The sequence below is a fragment of the Notamacropus eugenii genome, chromosome 4, assembly GCF_028372415.1.
Source record: "Notamacropus eugenii isolate mMacEug1 chromosome 4, mMacEug1.pri_v2, whole genome shotgun sequence".
In the NCBI taxonomy this organism is placed as follows: domain Eukaryota; kingdom Metazoa; phylum Chordata; class Mammalia; order Diprotodontia; family Macropodidae; genus Notamacropus; species Notamacropus eugenii.
Window position 1 is genome coordinate 448,553,790 of NC_092875.1, and position 13,808 is coordinate 448,567,597.

The window sequence follows — 13,808 nt, forward strand, 5'->3', positions numbered from 1 at the left end:
TTTTTAATATGAGTTCTTTCCTTCTGCTTTTGATCACTTCGTGGTATTCAGCTAGTCATTATGGTGATTTTGGGGATATAACTCAATGTCTTTTTTAAATGGCTGAACCAATTCATAGCTCTATTTATAGTATTTCTTTTATTATTAGTTGATTGGAACATTTTTTCATGTGTATTTTTTCCTTTGTATTTCTTCCTTTTAAAACTGCTTGTTCATATCCTTTAACCATTTATCTACTGGGGAATGACTATTCTTGCTTCTTTTTTATGTCTATATCAATTCCCTAAATATCGTAGATGTTGGATATTTTTCAGAGAAATTTGCAACAGATATTTTCCCAGTTCACTACTGGTCTACTAATTCTAACTGCATTGATTTTATTTGTATAATATTTTTCAATTTTATGTAATCAAAATTTTCTATTTTATTTTCTTATGGCCATCTCTGTTCTTTATTTGGTCAAGAACTGTCCCCTTATCCAAAGTAGTATATGGTATTTCCTTCTCTTTTTGTTTATGATATCATATGGTTACATATGAACTTATTTGGAAGTTCTGGTATGTGGGATGTTATTCTAAATCTAGTGTGTACCAGGCTACTTTCCAGCTTTCCCAGGATTTTTTTTTTGTCAAATTGTGAGTCTTTACCTCAATTATTGGTGTCCTTATAATTATCAAATACTATGCTGCTGTTGGTATTTAACCAATACCAAATAGTTTTATTACTGCCTTGTAGTAGACTTTGCTATCTAGAACTGCTAGGCTTCCTTCCTTACCAATTTTATTTCCCTTTAGATTTGTTATTATTTCATCAGAAGAATCTTATTACATTGTCTAATTCTATAAAGTAATCTTTGGGTAGTTTGGTGTAACATTATCTATAAATTAGTTTAAGTAATATTTTCACTTTATTATATTAACATTGTTCAACCATGAGCAATTGATAGTCAATAGGGACAGGGACTGAAGCTGATTTCACTGGTATTGACAACTATACCGATAAACTACTTTTCTATATCTTACAGAGTTTTCAGCAAGACAGAGAGGTTTTGATCACAAAGCCAGTATGTGTCAGAGGCAAGATTTGAACCTACACTTCTAAATAAAATCTAATTGTTTTGTTTTCCTTTATTTCTGTAAAGAGGGCTATGGGAATTGGCAAATGTTCATTCGTCCTTTGTTGCCAAAGAAGACCATATCATCAGAGAAATAATGACATGACTTGAACTTGACTTTGTTTTGAGTGAGGGAGGGCTGTGCAGTTCATCAGCCTCACTTCTCCTCCAGAGCCATCTGAATCCAGCGATCAGATATTCATCAGGATGACTGGAGATGACCCAAGATGAGGCAATTGGAATTAAGTGACTTGCCCAAGGTCACACAGCTAGTGAATGTCAAGTGTCTGAGGTGAGATTTGACTCCTGACTCCTGCACTGGTGCTCTATCCACAGATAGGACAATCAGTAACAGTAATTAATGATTGGGAGGGGAGGTCTAGGAAGATAGACACACTAGTGCATAGGTGGTAGAGATATGAATCAATGCAACCATTTTGAATCAATTTGGAGTCATCAAAATAAAGTGATTAAAATGTTCATACCCTTTGACCAAGAGATTCCACCACTAGACATATGCATCAAGGAGGTCCTTGATAAGAAAGTGGGTATATGTATGTACATATATATATATGTGTGTGCATATATATGTATGCATACTTACATGTACTATACATACATTGCATATATACAAAATAAAACTTTATACCAACACTTTTTGCAGTAGCAAATAACTGGAAACAAATTTGATGTCAATCAATTGGGGAATAGCCAAAAAGTTGTGATACAATAATGAAAATGGAATATTATTATGCTATAAAAATAGAAAATGATGAATATAGTGAAGTATGGAAAGACTTAAATGAACTGATACAGAGTGAAGAAAGAAGAGCTAAGATGTGAGAAGACACTTCAGTCCACTCCTTTGTGGGAGGTTCACGGATATGAAACATTGCATATGTTCTCATCCTTTTGAAAACATATTCATTAATTTTACTAAAAATTTTTTCTTTTTTGATCTTTTTCTTTATTTGAAAAAATTGTGCTGGAATATGGGGAAGGATGTTAGAAGAAATTTAGATTCTGTAGCACCAAAATATATAAGTAAAATCTAATTTTTAAATTTAAATATTTAAATGCTTTTTAAGACAGAGTTCTGTAGTTGAGTTCATATGTGTGTCTTGTTACTTAGATTCCCGGATATCTTATATATTCTACTGTTATTTTGAATGGAATGTATTTTCCTGTTTTTTTCTGCTAGCTTTTGTTGGTAACCTATAGAAATGTTGATGATTTTTGAGGTTTGTTTTATATCCTTCTTTACTGAAGGTATGGTTTCAATTAATTTTTAGTGGAATATCTAAGGTTCTTTTCTAAATGAGACAAGATATCATCTGCAAAAGAAAGCAATAATTCAATTTCTTTTTTTGCCAATATAGATTCCATTAATTTCTTTTTCTTGTCTTACTGCCATTGTCAATATTTTTAGAAATATATTAAATAATAGTGATAATAATTTCCATCCTTTCTCTACCCCTGATCTTATTGAAAAGGCCTCTAGTGTTTCTCCATTACAAATAATGCTAGTTTTTTGATTGTCAATAGATTTTATTTAATATATTAAGGAAAGATCCATTATTACCACACTTTTTAGCATTTTAAAGAAAATATATAAATGGGGAACACATTGCCTTCATCTTGATTATCTACCTTCCTAATACTCTAGAAATGTTTACTCACTCTGTGGATAATAGATTTCTTTCATTTTTTACAGATATCTATGTTTAAGAAAGTCAGTGTCTACCTGAATTTTAACATTCTCATAGATTTCATGAATCATCTTCAGCTGGTCATTTGACTCTGTTGTATCTGCTTCTTTTGAAATATTTGGAGAGTTCAAATGCATTTGTAATCTCATGTATGAGGGTATTCTTTACAAAAGTTCAGATAGCTACTCAACCATATTCATGTATCCTATGGAACTCTTATTCATGTTCTCCCATAAATTCACCAAAATTGATTCATACAATGTTCAAAAGACTTTCTTTACATTCTCCTACAGTGTGAGGATAACAACAGTATATCCACATAAACAGTATGCATTTCACCATTACAAAGGATGCCAGTCCCTTGGTTGTCCATAGATTCAATTTAATGTAGTAAGGAAAGGTCCTTAAGGTCTTCATATGCATTTCAATGAAAAGAATACCTTTTTTCCCTTTTGGTACAGATGTAATTGTTGTAAGAAATTCTGTGTGTGGAAATTCCCTCAATCAATGCAAATCATCAATTCATTGGGAATGATGGTGTTAAAGAGGCATGTAAGAAACGGAAAGGTTAAGTGAATTGCTCAAAACCACGTATCATATATTTTGTCAGAAGCGGGGCTTGACTCCCAGGCTATTCTTTTATTTACTACATCATATGACCCCTCAACTATTTATTTAACAACGTTGAAAGTTCTTTTTAGTTAATAAACATTGAAATTTAGCCACTACTTAGGCACTAATTAGCCTTCAAATTAGAAGGAGCCTTAGAAGATTTCTGGTCCCACACTAGGTTGTGTCCACCTCTAGGAGCACACTAAGGACAAGTGCATGATTGAGGGGGCCCTGGAAGTGTACCTCCAGGAATTTCACATCAAGATGAAAGAGCTGATGGGGTATGCACGACTATGTCCAGGAGATCAATCTGAGATATTCATCTGCTTGGGTTGCCAGAGGTGGAAACTTAAGGGCAAGATTGAGACTGATGACAGCCAGACTTGGAATGAGGAAGAGGAGCTGTTCATGCCCATCCTCCATGAGCACTTTGAAATCAAGATCATGGAACTTCAAGGCCTATCTACATTTCTGGTTGTTACAGTGATGTGTGAACTTGAGGACTTCACCCATCACTCGGCCTCAGACCATTTTTGTGGACAGCACAGAACTGGGGACCATTAAGTTATGGTTGGAAGTTACCTGGCAAATGAACTCCTTGAACTAAAATCTTCCTGCATGACCTTCCTTGGAACCCAAGTTCTCTCATCATGTACACTTGCGAAGTTACATTAGCACTTTCTGGAGCATACTCCTGATTACTTTAATGAAGACTTTCCTCCTTTTTGCTGCTACAAACTAGCATGTGGCTCCTCATTTTTTTTTTCTCTTCTGTGCATAGCTGAGAATGTATGTGCTTGGAAACAAAACAAAATGAAGTTACTAATAAAATCACATGAATGTTTGAAATCTCAAAAAAAATAAAAATGGATGGAGCTGAGGGACTGGAATCAGGAATACTTGAGTTCAAATCTGTTCTCAGACACTTACATGCTGTATGATCCTGGTCAAGTCACTTAATCCTATTTTTCTCATCTGTAAAATGAGCCGAAAAAGGAAATGGCAAGCTACTATACTATCTTTACCAAGAAAACCCAAAATGGGGTCACAAAGATTTGGACACAATGAAAAATGACTGAACAGCAAAAGTCCAGCATCCCAGAGATAATAATTCCATATAGCATCCTGGACAAGTGGTCTGAATACGTCTGATGGCAGAGAATGGAGTATGTCACAAGGAAGCCTACTCCATGTATTTTAGGTGATGCTTATTGTCAGGAAATTCTTTCCTCATATTGAAATGTAACTTGCTTCACTATAAATTTCACTTATTTGGCAGAATATTGACTTCATAATCAATACTTGCCAATATGTCAGTAATACTCATAACAAAGTGTTTCAGTGCAGTAAAAATAATTATTATCTCTTCAGATAGTGTGAGAAAGAGCTGGAAATGATCATAGACACTATCTAGTCCAATCCCCTCAGCTCAACTGAGGCCCACAAAGGTTAAATCACTTGCCCAAAGTCCCACCAGTGGTATATCAAAGAACCATGATTGTGTGTATTACATTAGGAGGAAATACTCTTTTCTCTTGCACCTTTCTTCCTCCCAATGCAAATAAAAATAAAACAGGAAAATCCTTGAAGTAATAGACACACAACCAGTTGATGTCACTTTCTTTTTCATTTATTATTACAGAGGTTCTCCACAAGAGTTTGCTCCTTTGGCTCTTCTGGTGTGAATGTGACTTTGGATCCTCGAAGGTTCTTGGAGGCTCTACCAAGCTGGGATAGAGCAGCAACAAATGATGCTGGTGGGCAGAGGACTAACCTTTCTAAATCAAGAGACACATAACTGGAAGGTTGGCTGGCAGGTGATTAACATGGGGGCTATGTTGGCTGTGTTTGAAAAAAATCATCTCGTTTTATTAATACATCCTTGTATAGAGATTAAACACAGTAATAATAGACATTCTTGCTTCACCTCTAGAGTTTTACTGCATAGCCTTCTACTTCTTCCAGTGGTAAAGAGGGGATATGTCTAATATAGGGGTTAGCCATTTTGTGCATCATGGACCCCATTGGCAGTCTGATGAAACCTATGGACCTGCCCTCAGAATAATGTTTTTAAATTCACAAAATAAAATACATAGAATTATGAAGGAAATGAATTAAATGGTAATTTTAACAGTTTCATGGTTCTCTGGTTAAGAGCTCCTGATTATAACTAAGGATAATTAGACTGTCTCTTTAATTCATAATTTGGATTTTAATTCAAAATTTGGTAACCAAAAATCATTGCCACTAATCTCCAAACTACATGATCAAACAGAGAAAAAACCTAATAATAAAGATACCTGGGTTCTAAGGATAATGCTACTATTCACAGGTTTGTGAGCTTTCCCAAGACACTCTATTTTTCCTGAATTCGGTTGCCTCATTTTTAAGATGAGAAAACAGCAGTAGATATCCTCTGCAGTCCCTGTGAGGTTTAAATTTGTGAATTCTAAGTAACTACAAAAACTAAACAAGATGTTGGTACATGGTCCTTCAGAGGAGGACAGGGTTTAGTCGTCTCCATGTCTCCATGGGTGTGGAGCAGTGTATATTGTAGACACTTCATAAATGTTGGTGGGATTGAATTAAATAAGGATTATTTCAATAGGTCTTAAAAATCTTGGTCACTGAACAGTTTCTATGGGTGAATTCATCACTTGGTCTAGCTCACTAATTATAAAAATTTCAGATTCAGAGAACTACACATGTGTCTGTGTGTATATATGTGTGTGTGTGTGTGTGTGTGTGTGCATTTTAAGAGTGAGATCAATAGTTGCATTGAAATGTCTCTTAGATCTTCTCCCCTAATGACAAAGAATGGATATACAGCTTTCTAAGAGTAGCAACCTCTGTATTGCTAGTGTAGTTTTCTGTGGTGGTATTAAGGTTTTGTGGCAGGCTAGCTCCCTTGGTTAGCACAGGAAGCTAATGAGAGGAAGGTCATGGGTTCAATCCCCACATGGGCCTGTTAACTTCACTCCACTGTGGCCAAAGACTGAAACCTAAGCCCTGGACATCCACCTCAGATGCATATCCTTGGTCAAAGGGGGGAAGGGGAGAGACAGGTGAAAGAATACATGTGGATCAGTACAAATCCAGCACCAGAAATTGAAAAAGGATCATAGTGAATGGGTTAGGAGAGTCGTCTTCAGCATGAGACAATTTATGTGGGCTGCAGTGGAAAGGGATTTCTCTCTTCCCCAATTCCTATTATACTTCATTTTCTTCCTTCATTTGCTTCCTCTTTTCTTCTGTGCACGTAGCTGATTCCCCTCCCTCAACTAAATTGTAAGTTCCCTGAGAGCAGGAATTAGGATTTAAAACCTTTTTTTGTCTTGTCCAAGTGCTCTGTACATAGATAGCACTTAATAAATATCGTTATCTTGAAGAGAAAAATATTTGCCAAGTTATCAATTATTATAATGTAAGAGTCCATATTGCTGGACATAATCATGTTCATCATTGATTAACCTTTCTCATTCTTAAGCTCAATCAAATGCCATAATCACAGCAACAATAGATAGCATTTATATAGTGCTATAAGGGGCAACTATGTGATACAGTGGATAGGGTGCCACACCTGGATTCAGGAAGACTCATCTTCCTGAGTTCTAATCTGGCCTCAGACACTTACTAGCTGTGTGATTTAATCCTGTTTGCCTCATCTACAAAATGAGCTGGAGAAGGAAATGGCAAACCACTCCAGTATCTTTGCCAAGAAAATCCAAATGGGGTCATGAAGAGTCAGACATGACTGAAAAGGCTGAACAATGATAGAGTTTGCCAAATACTTTACAAATATCACCTCATTTGATCCTCATGGCAGCCCTGGGGGGGGGGGGGGGGTGATGGTATTATCTGCATTTCACATTTGAGGAAACTGAGACAGACAGACATTTAGTGACTTACCCAAGGTCACACGGCTAGTAAGCAATCTGAGATCAGATTGGAATTCAAGACTTCCCGATAGCAGGTCACTTGCTGTATCCATCATGCCACCTAGATGCCTCACACAAGTATCAATTGCCATAAGGTATAACTAGGAGGCACTAAGTAGGGAGTCCACATAATCACACCATCTTAGTTCTAGACGGGAATAGAGGACCGTTGAATCTAATGCATTCCTAAAAAGGGATCTCTCCATTAGCCTTGGTTAAACACCTGGAACAAGGAGGAACACACTGCTTCCTGAAGGTGCCCTTCTCACATTGGGATAACATCATGATTTAGAAAGTTCTTCCTGGAATCTAACTTCTGGTACTTTAACCCATAGCTCCTACCTCAACCTTGTGGGAACAAACAGAGGAAATGTAATCCCTCTCTCATGTGACAGCATTTCAGATAGGCAGAAACAACCTTCATGCCCCTGCTTCAGTCTTTTCTTTTCCAGACTAATTATCCCTTGTTTCTTTCAGGGAAACTCATATGTCATGAGCTTGAGCACCTTTATCATTCTTCTCCCTTCCTCCATATATTTTCCATATTATTGACATATTTTTTAAATGCTCAGAAATGAACACAATACTCCAAACAAGATTTAACCAGGGTAAGGCACCAAGCAGCTTTTTGCTGTCTCATGCTATGCTTTTCTTAATGCGATCTCATATCACATAGGTCTTTTTTTTAAACCATCATATCACATTTTTCACTCATATGGAGCTTACAAATATTTTTCAGAGAAACTCTTGACCAGACTGGACTTCCTATTTTATAACTCAATAATGGTAAGTAATTCAATATTAATTCCTTCATATCCAAGCTGAGCTACGTAGGTTGTGGGGAGAAACCTAACTTCTCCATTGTGTATTTGTTAAAAATTCATTTTTAAAATCCTTGAAGTACAGGTTGAATCGTACTTTCATAATCTTCAGCTCTTCATTTCTTGCGAAGTATCTGCATATTTGGAAAGTTATGGAAGAAATTTTATTGAAGGAATATTAAGCTCAAGCACTGCTTAAACCACATTTATAAACTTTTTAAAAGTTCATGCTTTGAAGGACGTTCGATACATGAAGTAGTGCAAACTATTTCAGATGAGAGTGTATTTCTATCAAAGTTTTTTGAAAATTTCAATTCCCATACTTAGCAAAATGCATCTAGAGAAACTCAAATTTGGTATAAGACCTAATTTTACTATCATTTGCAAGAAACTTGTTGAATTTAGAACGTATAGTAGTGAAGCTTTTTTTCCTAAATCATGATTTTCAGGAAGTCTAATGATTCTTACATTCTCTTTCATTGGCCTATTTTTATTAATCTTTTGATTGTATTCTAATATATCTTAGAGTCTTATGGATTCAGTGACCTTTTTTTGATCCATTCTAATTTTCAGGGAAGTCATTAATTGGATAAGGATTACTTACCACTTTCTGTTCTAAGCTATTTATATTATTTCTAATTCTTTCCTCCAATATTTTTATTTTATTTATCTCTTACTTCATTTCATCTAGTCATTCATTGCTTGTCAAAAATCCTTTTTTTTCTGAGTTTCTATTTATAGTGGTTGTAGAATTACCTCTCTCATACTTGAGTTTTTGATAACTCTGGATGTATTATAATTCTTAATGGTAATTTTTATCTTCCTGTTTTTACTCATCTGTAAAGCCCGAACTGGGGCTTTGTGTCCAAACCAGCCTTTTCCCTGTTTTTGGCTGCGGTAGTCAATCCTGTTTGGACTTGGGCACTTGGTTAGCTGGGTTGTTACACTGACTCCTAACTCTTAAAGTTAAGTATCCCAAATCTTTGAGGCTGAGAATATCGTATCTGCAGGATCTTTAATGGCATCTCAGGACAGAGAGCTAGAGATTGTGGAACTCCTGAAATTGGATGTGGGGGAATCCCAGGTCTGAGTACTGTCAAAACCACACAGATTACTTTCCTCTGTCACTTCTAAGGTCCCCACTGTGGGTCTCCAACTGGAATATTCTGCCCTTTTGATCTCTGGATTCAGAGAACTGAAAGACTACATATGGCTCTGGTCACATGGGGAGGCTAGTATTGGCTCTGCTGGTGGTAGCCCTTTCCCCAGCACCCATAGATTTCTGGCTGATATTTTTTGCATGTCTGAGGTGGATAAAATCACTTACCATAGTTTCCTGTTGGATATATTCATCATTTGGCCTGATGTGCTTTAGGGTTTGGGGTAAAATAGGAATATAGAAGCTAGGATCCTGGACTCCCTTAAGACATCTATCTTGGCCAAAAGTCTATGTTCAAGTTTAGATATACTAGACTTACTACATATGCTGCCTGGTACCCGGCATTTCTACCATGTGATCCATTCTTAAGGATCTTTGATTTAAAGTCTAGGGTAACTGTCACATTAAGCAAACAAACTACGATGATCAGCTTATCTAATTTAACCCATTCCCATTTGTTATCTCATAGAGTGTAAGGCCTTGCTGGAACAGTGGGTAGAGTGCTGGGTCTAGAGTCAGAAAGATCTGAGTTCAAATCTGGCCCTAAAACCTAACTGGGTCACCTCAGTGTATCAGCAAGCACTCCAACATACACAGGGGGACCTGCTATCATCTGCATTCAGAAAATAAAAGCAATTTTGAAGGTGTCAACAATCACTTTAAGCAAGCACATGCATCATTCCTTTAACCTAGTACATATATCATTCAGTTAGTTCAGTGAGTCAGCACCCTGAATTTCAAAGAAAATACAGAGAAATCAAAAGATCAACAGACATGATTTCCTCTGTCTGAATTCAACAGACAATTGGACCCCAACTGTCTGACCATAGTTACAAGAGAGGGAAGCATAACATCTGGGTTCTCAAAGTTGGGAGGCTTCTTAGCGGCTTCCAAGAGTCCTCATCTGGCACTCGAATCTTCTTACCAAAAACTAAACCCCAAAGTAAAACCTCAACTCAAAATATGTGTTCATCCTTCATTGCTGAAGAAGACCATGCCATCAGAGAAATGATGACATGACTTGCACCTGACTTTGTTTTGCGTGAGGGAGGGCTATTCAGGTCACCAGCCTCACTTCTCCTCCAGAGTCATCTGAATACAGTAACCAGATATTCATCAAGATGACTGGAGATGACCCAGGATACACTGGGAGACCTTGGGCCCTTTAGGCCAAGGTCTATGCAGGTGCTCACTTAGGGTGAGGTAATGTCCATTCATTGAATAGGCTTGTTTAAAAAGTAGCCAGGGCATGGCCCCTTTAATAAGGCAAAAGAAAAGAATGGCATCAGGCTGGGAGGGAAACAGCTTAAGCCAGGAGGATCCAGAAAAGCCCTTCATTAACAAAAGGCTTGGTCCTTCCCACAAATCTTCCCTAATCAAACTCCCCTTAATGGGCAAGCTCATTAATGGGTGGGGAAGATCTTTAGTCACATTAAAATAATTAACAATACAAGTACGTATACAGTTTCTAGTTAATGAAACTCTTAGTTTTGTACTTCACTCCTTGTAAAGATTCCTGATTGATAAAGGCAAGATTTAATCAGAGGTACTTCATTTTACTAAAACAAAAACAGCAAAAGATCCTATTTTGGTTGCCATCACACCCAGGAAACTCACTTACCCTCTGTCTGCCTTAGTTTCCTCAACTGTGAAATGGGAATAATAGTAGCACTTACCTCCCAAGGTTGTTGTGAAGGTCAGATGAGGCCTTCACAGTACCTGGCACATAACAGGCACTTAATAAATGCTTGTCTCCCACTCCTAATCTGGGAGAATAGAAAGAAAGAAAAAAAGTCAAGGAAATTGCATGGAAACACCTGAAACAGAAGAGTTCTCCAATGGAAAAGAGAGTTGTCAAAATTAGGGTTACAAAAGGCATCAGGCAAACCTGGTTTACTTCATTTTTTGCTCTCAATTCTAGTCACATTGTTGTACTGTCTTGCTAAGTTACATATGATGGTGGATATGAAGGTCACCTAAGTGGCATAACAGAATGCCAGGTCTGGAGTTAGAAAGACTTGAGTTCAAACCCAGCCCCAAATACTTACTAGCTGTCAGATCCTAGGCAAGTCACTTAACCCTGTTAGTATCAATTTTTTCAACTATAAAATGAGCTGGAAAAGAAAATTGCAAACCACTCCAGTATCTTTTCCAAAAAAACCCCAAAGTGGTCACAAAGAGTCAGACACAACTGAAAAACAACTAACACAAATTTTATATGGGAACATGGAACTTTAGATTCTGTTTTATATGCTAATTCACTTCAAGTCAATCTGTTGCTATTTTTTAGTCTGTACATGTGACTCCATCTGTGTAGGGAACTCCTAGGTTTGAACATGTCCTCTACCCAGGCAGATCAACAACTCAGCCTTAATTTTAAGCTACAGAGTTGCATGGACAATTGAAAAATTAATTGACTTGACCAAGGTCACACAGCCAATAAGTGTCAAAGGGGACACTTCAACCCTGTATCATCCTGACTTCAAGACCACCATACCCCACCACCTTGCTATTATGAAAATTAAGCCACAGTTCCTTATATAGGCACCAGAAATAAAACACTGCTCTCTGCAATTAAAAAGAGTTCTAAAAGTCTAAAATGGCATAAAGACAAATTCAGACAGCTCTGACCACGCAATCACAAAGTGAGGAGATTTTGTATTTTCACCAAAATTCATATCCTTCCACATTCTTCTTTGGTCTGTGAGCTTTACAGGGTTTAGAATTTGGTTGTTTCCCTTTTTTATTTTTTGCATTAGGACTGAAGAAAGTTAGGAAAATGGTCAGAAATTATGTTCATAATAAGAAGGAAATATTAATATAAGAGCAATCCATTTATAAAGCTAAAATTTATTCTGCTTTACTCTAACTGCAATTGTTTTCCCTGCCTAACACCACACTGAAATTTTACTACTGTTTTATAAAAATCATAACAAACATACACGGGTTCCTGTCAAACTACGTTAAATAATTTACTTATAAAGATTACTTAGTAGCACTATTATTTAGTGGATGCAGTGCTCAGTACTTCCTTTACCTAGTAAAGCAAATAATGATTCAATTACCAAAATTAATACCAAGTAAATGAATTATGTAGTCTTTAATTACTGTTACAAAACATTGGTACCAATTCCTAGTAGACTATACAACATCTTTTGTTGTTACTGAGGAATTAATTTAATAATGCTAAGTAATTGTCAGTAATATATATATCTTTGAGTCTTGTAGAGACATCTCTGTACCCAGTGCACTGCAGCATGTAGAAATTGAAAAAAATCATGTATGGAAGGAGGGATCCCTGTGATGCTAAGCAAAACCTCTATTGCACACAACAGGAAATATCAGCTCAGGTACAAATGTAGGAGGGCACTAACTATTGGCAAGAAAGGCTAGTATTCTGTCATAGAGAATAACGTACAACATTAGAGGCTAATCAACAGAATTCAAGCAGATGTCATCACCTCATATATTTCCACTTACAAAAAGATGTAACCATATTCCCTTTCTAAATAGCAGCCACAGATTGTGTTAAATGGGATCATTTTCTCCATTAAGTTTTTGTTTTGTGGTGTTTTGTTTTCTTGTTGCACTGTACATTCTGAAATGCTTACAATTGCATAAATAAAAGTATTAAAAAAAAGAAATAAAGTTGACTGACTATTTATCCTATCCACCATTAGGATTCATCATAATCCTGCTGAATTTAGAGATTCGTAGAGTTTCAGCATTAGAAGGGGACTCAGAGGTGAGGCTTAAAGACTACTTATAAAACTGTGATTTTCTAGAAGGCGATTTGTTGTTGCTGTTCAGTCATTTCAGTAGGGTCCGGCACTCTATTACCCTGTTTAGGGTTTTCTTGGCAAAGATGCTAGAGTGGTTTGCCATTTCCTTCTCCAGCTCATTTTACAGATGAGGAAACTGTGGCAAACAGGATAAAGTGACTTGCTCAGGGTTACACAGCTAGGTCTCAGGTTACATTTGAACTAAGGTCTTCCTAACACCATCCCCTATTCTACCTACTACACTATCTGGAGTTTATCATGCAGAAATCTCCCCTACTAATAAAACCATAGGTTCAGAATAACACACATACACACACACACACACACACACACACACACACAAGAGCATCCATACAGTGTGAACATTAAAGATGTCTCCTATTTTCTGATAGAAAATGATCTTTTCCATGTTTCCACATTCTTCTAAAGAAAATGTATCTTGAACTATTTATTTAGGAGGCAGTGTTTCTAGTGAAGTGAGAGGTTCCAAAAGACCGGTAATCCATTCCTGCCTTTACCACTTAACGCCTGTGAGGTCCAAGCCAAGCCATTTCATTTTCTTGGATTTCAGTTTTCTCTGCCATGAAATACACATAAAAATATGTACAAAAACGACTTCTAATGACAAGTGTAAGGTATGATTGAAATAATAAAATAATTCCCTGCCCCCATG

At 36.6% G+C, this 13,808-nt stretch overlaps 1 long non-coding RNA gene across 4 annotated transcripts in view; it reads right to left on the reverse strand.

Annotated features, from left to right (window-relative positions):
• Nucleotides 1-2,671: 2,671 nt before the first annotated feature.
• The window catches only part of LOC140501953 (uncharacterized), a 48,700-nt gene continuing 37,563 nt past the window's right edge, over nt 2,672-13,808 (reverse strand). For 3 of the 4 annotated variants that reach the window (XR_011966449.1, XR_011966447.1, XR_011966450.1), the window contains one exon: nt 2,672-11,119. This is a non-coding gene — a long non-coding RNA (uncharacterized lncRNA). The remainder of the gene's footprint in view (nt 11,120-13,808) is intronic. The other variant, XR_011966448.1, reaches the window with a different exon arrangement.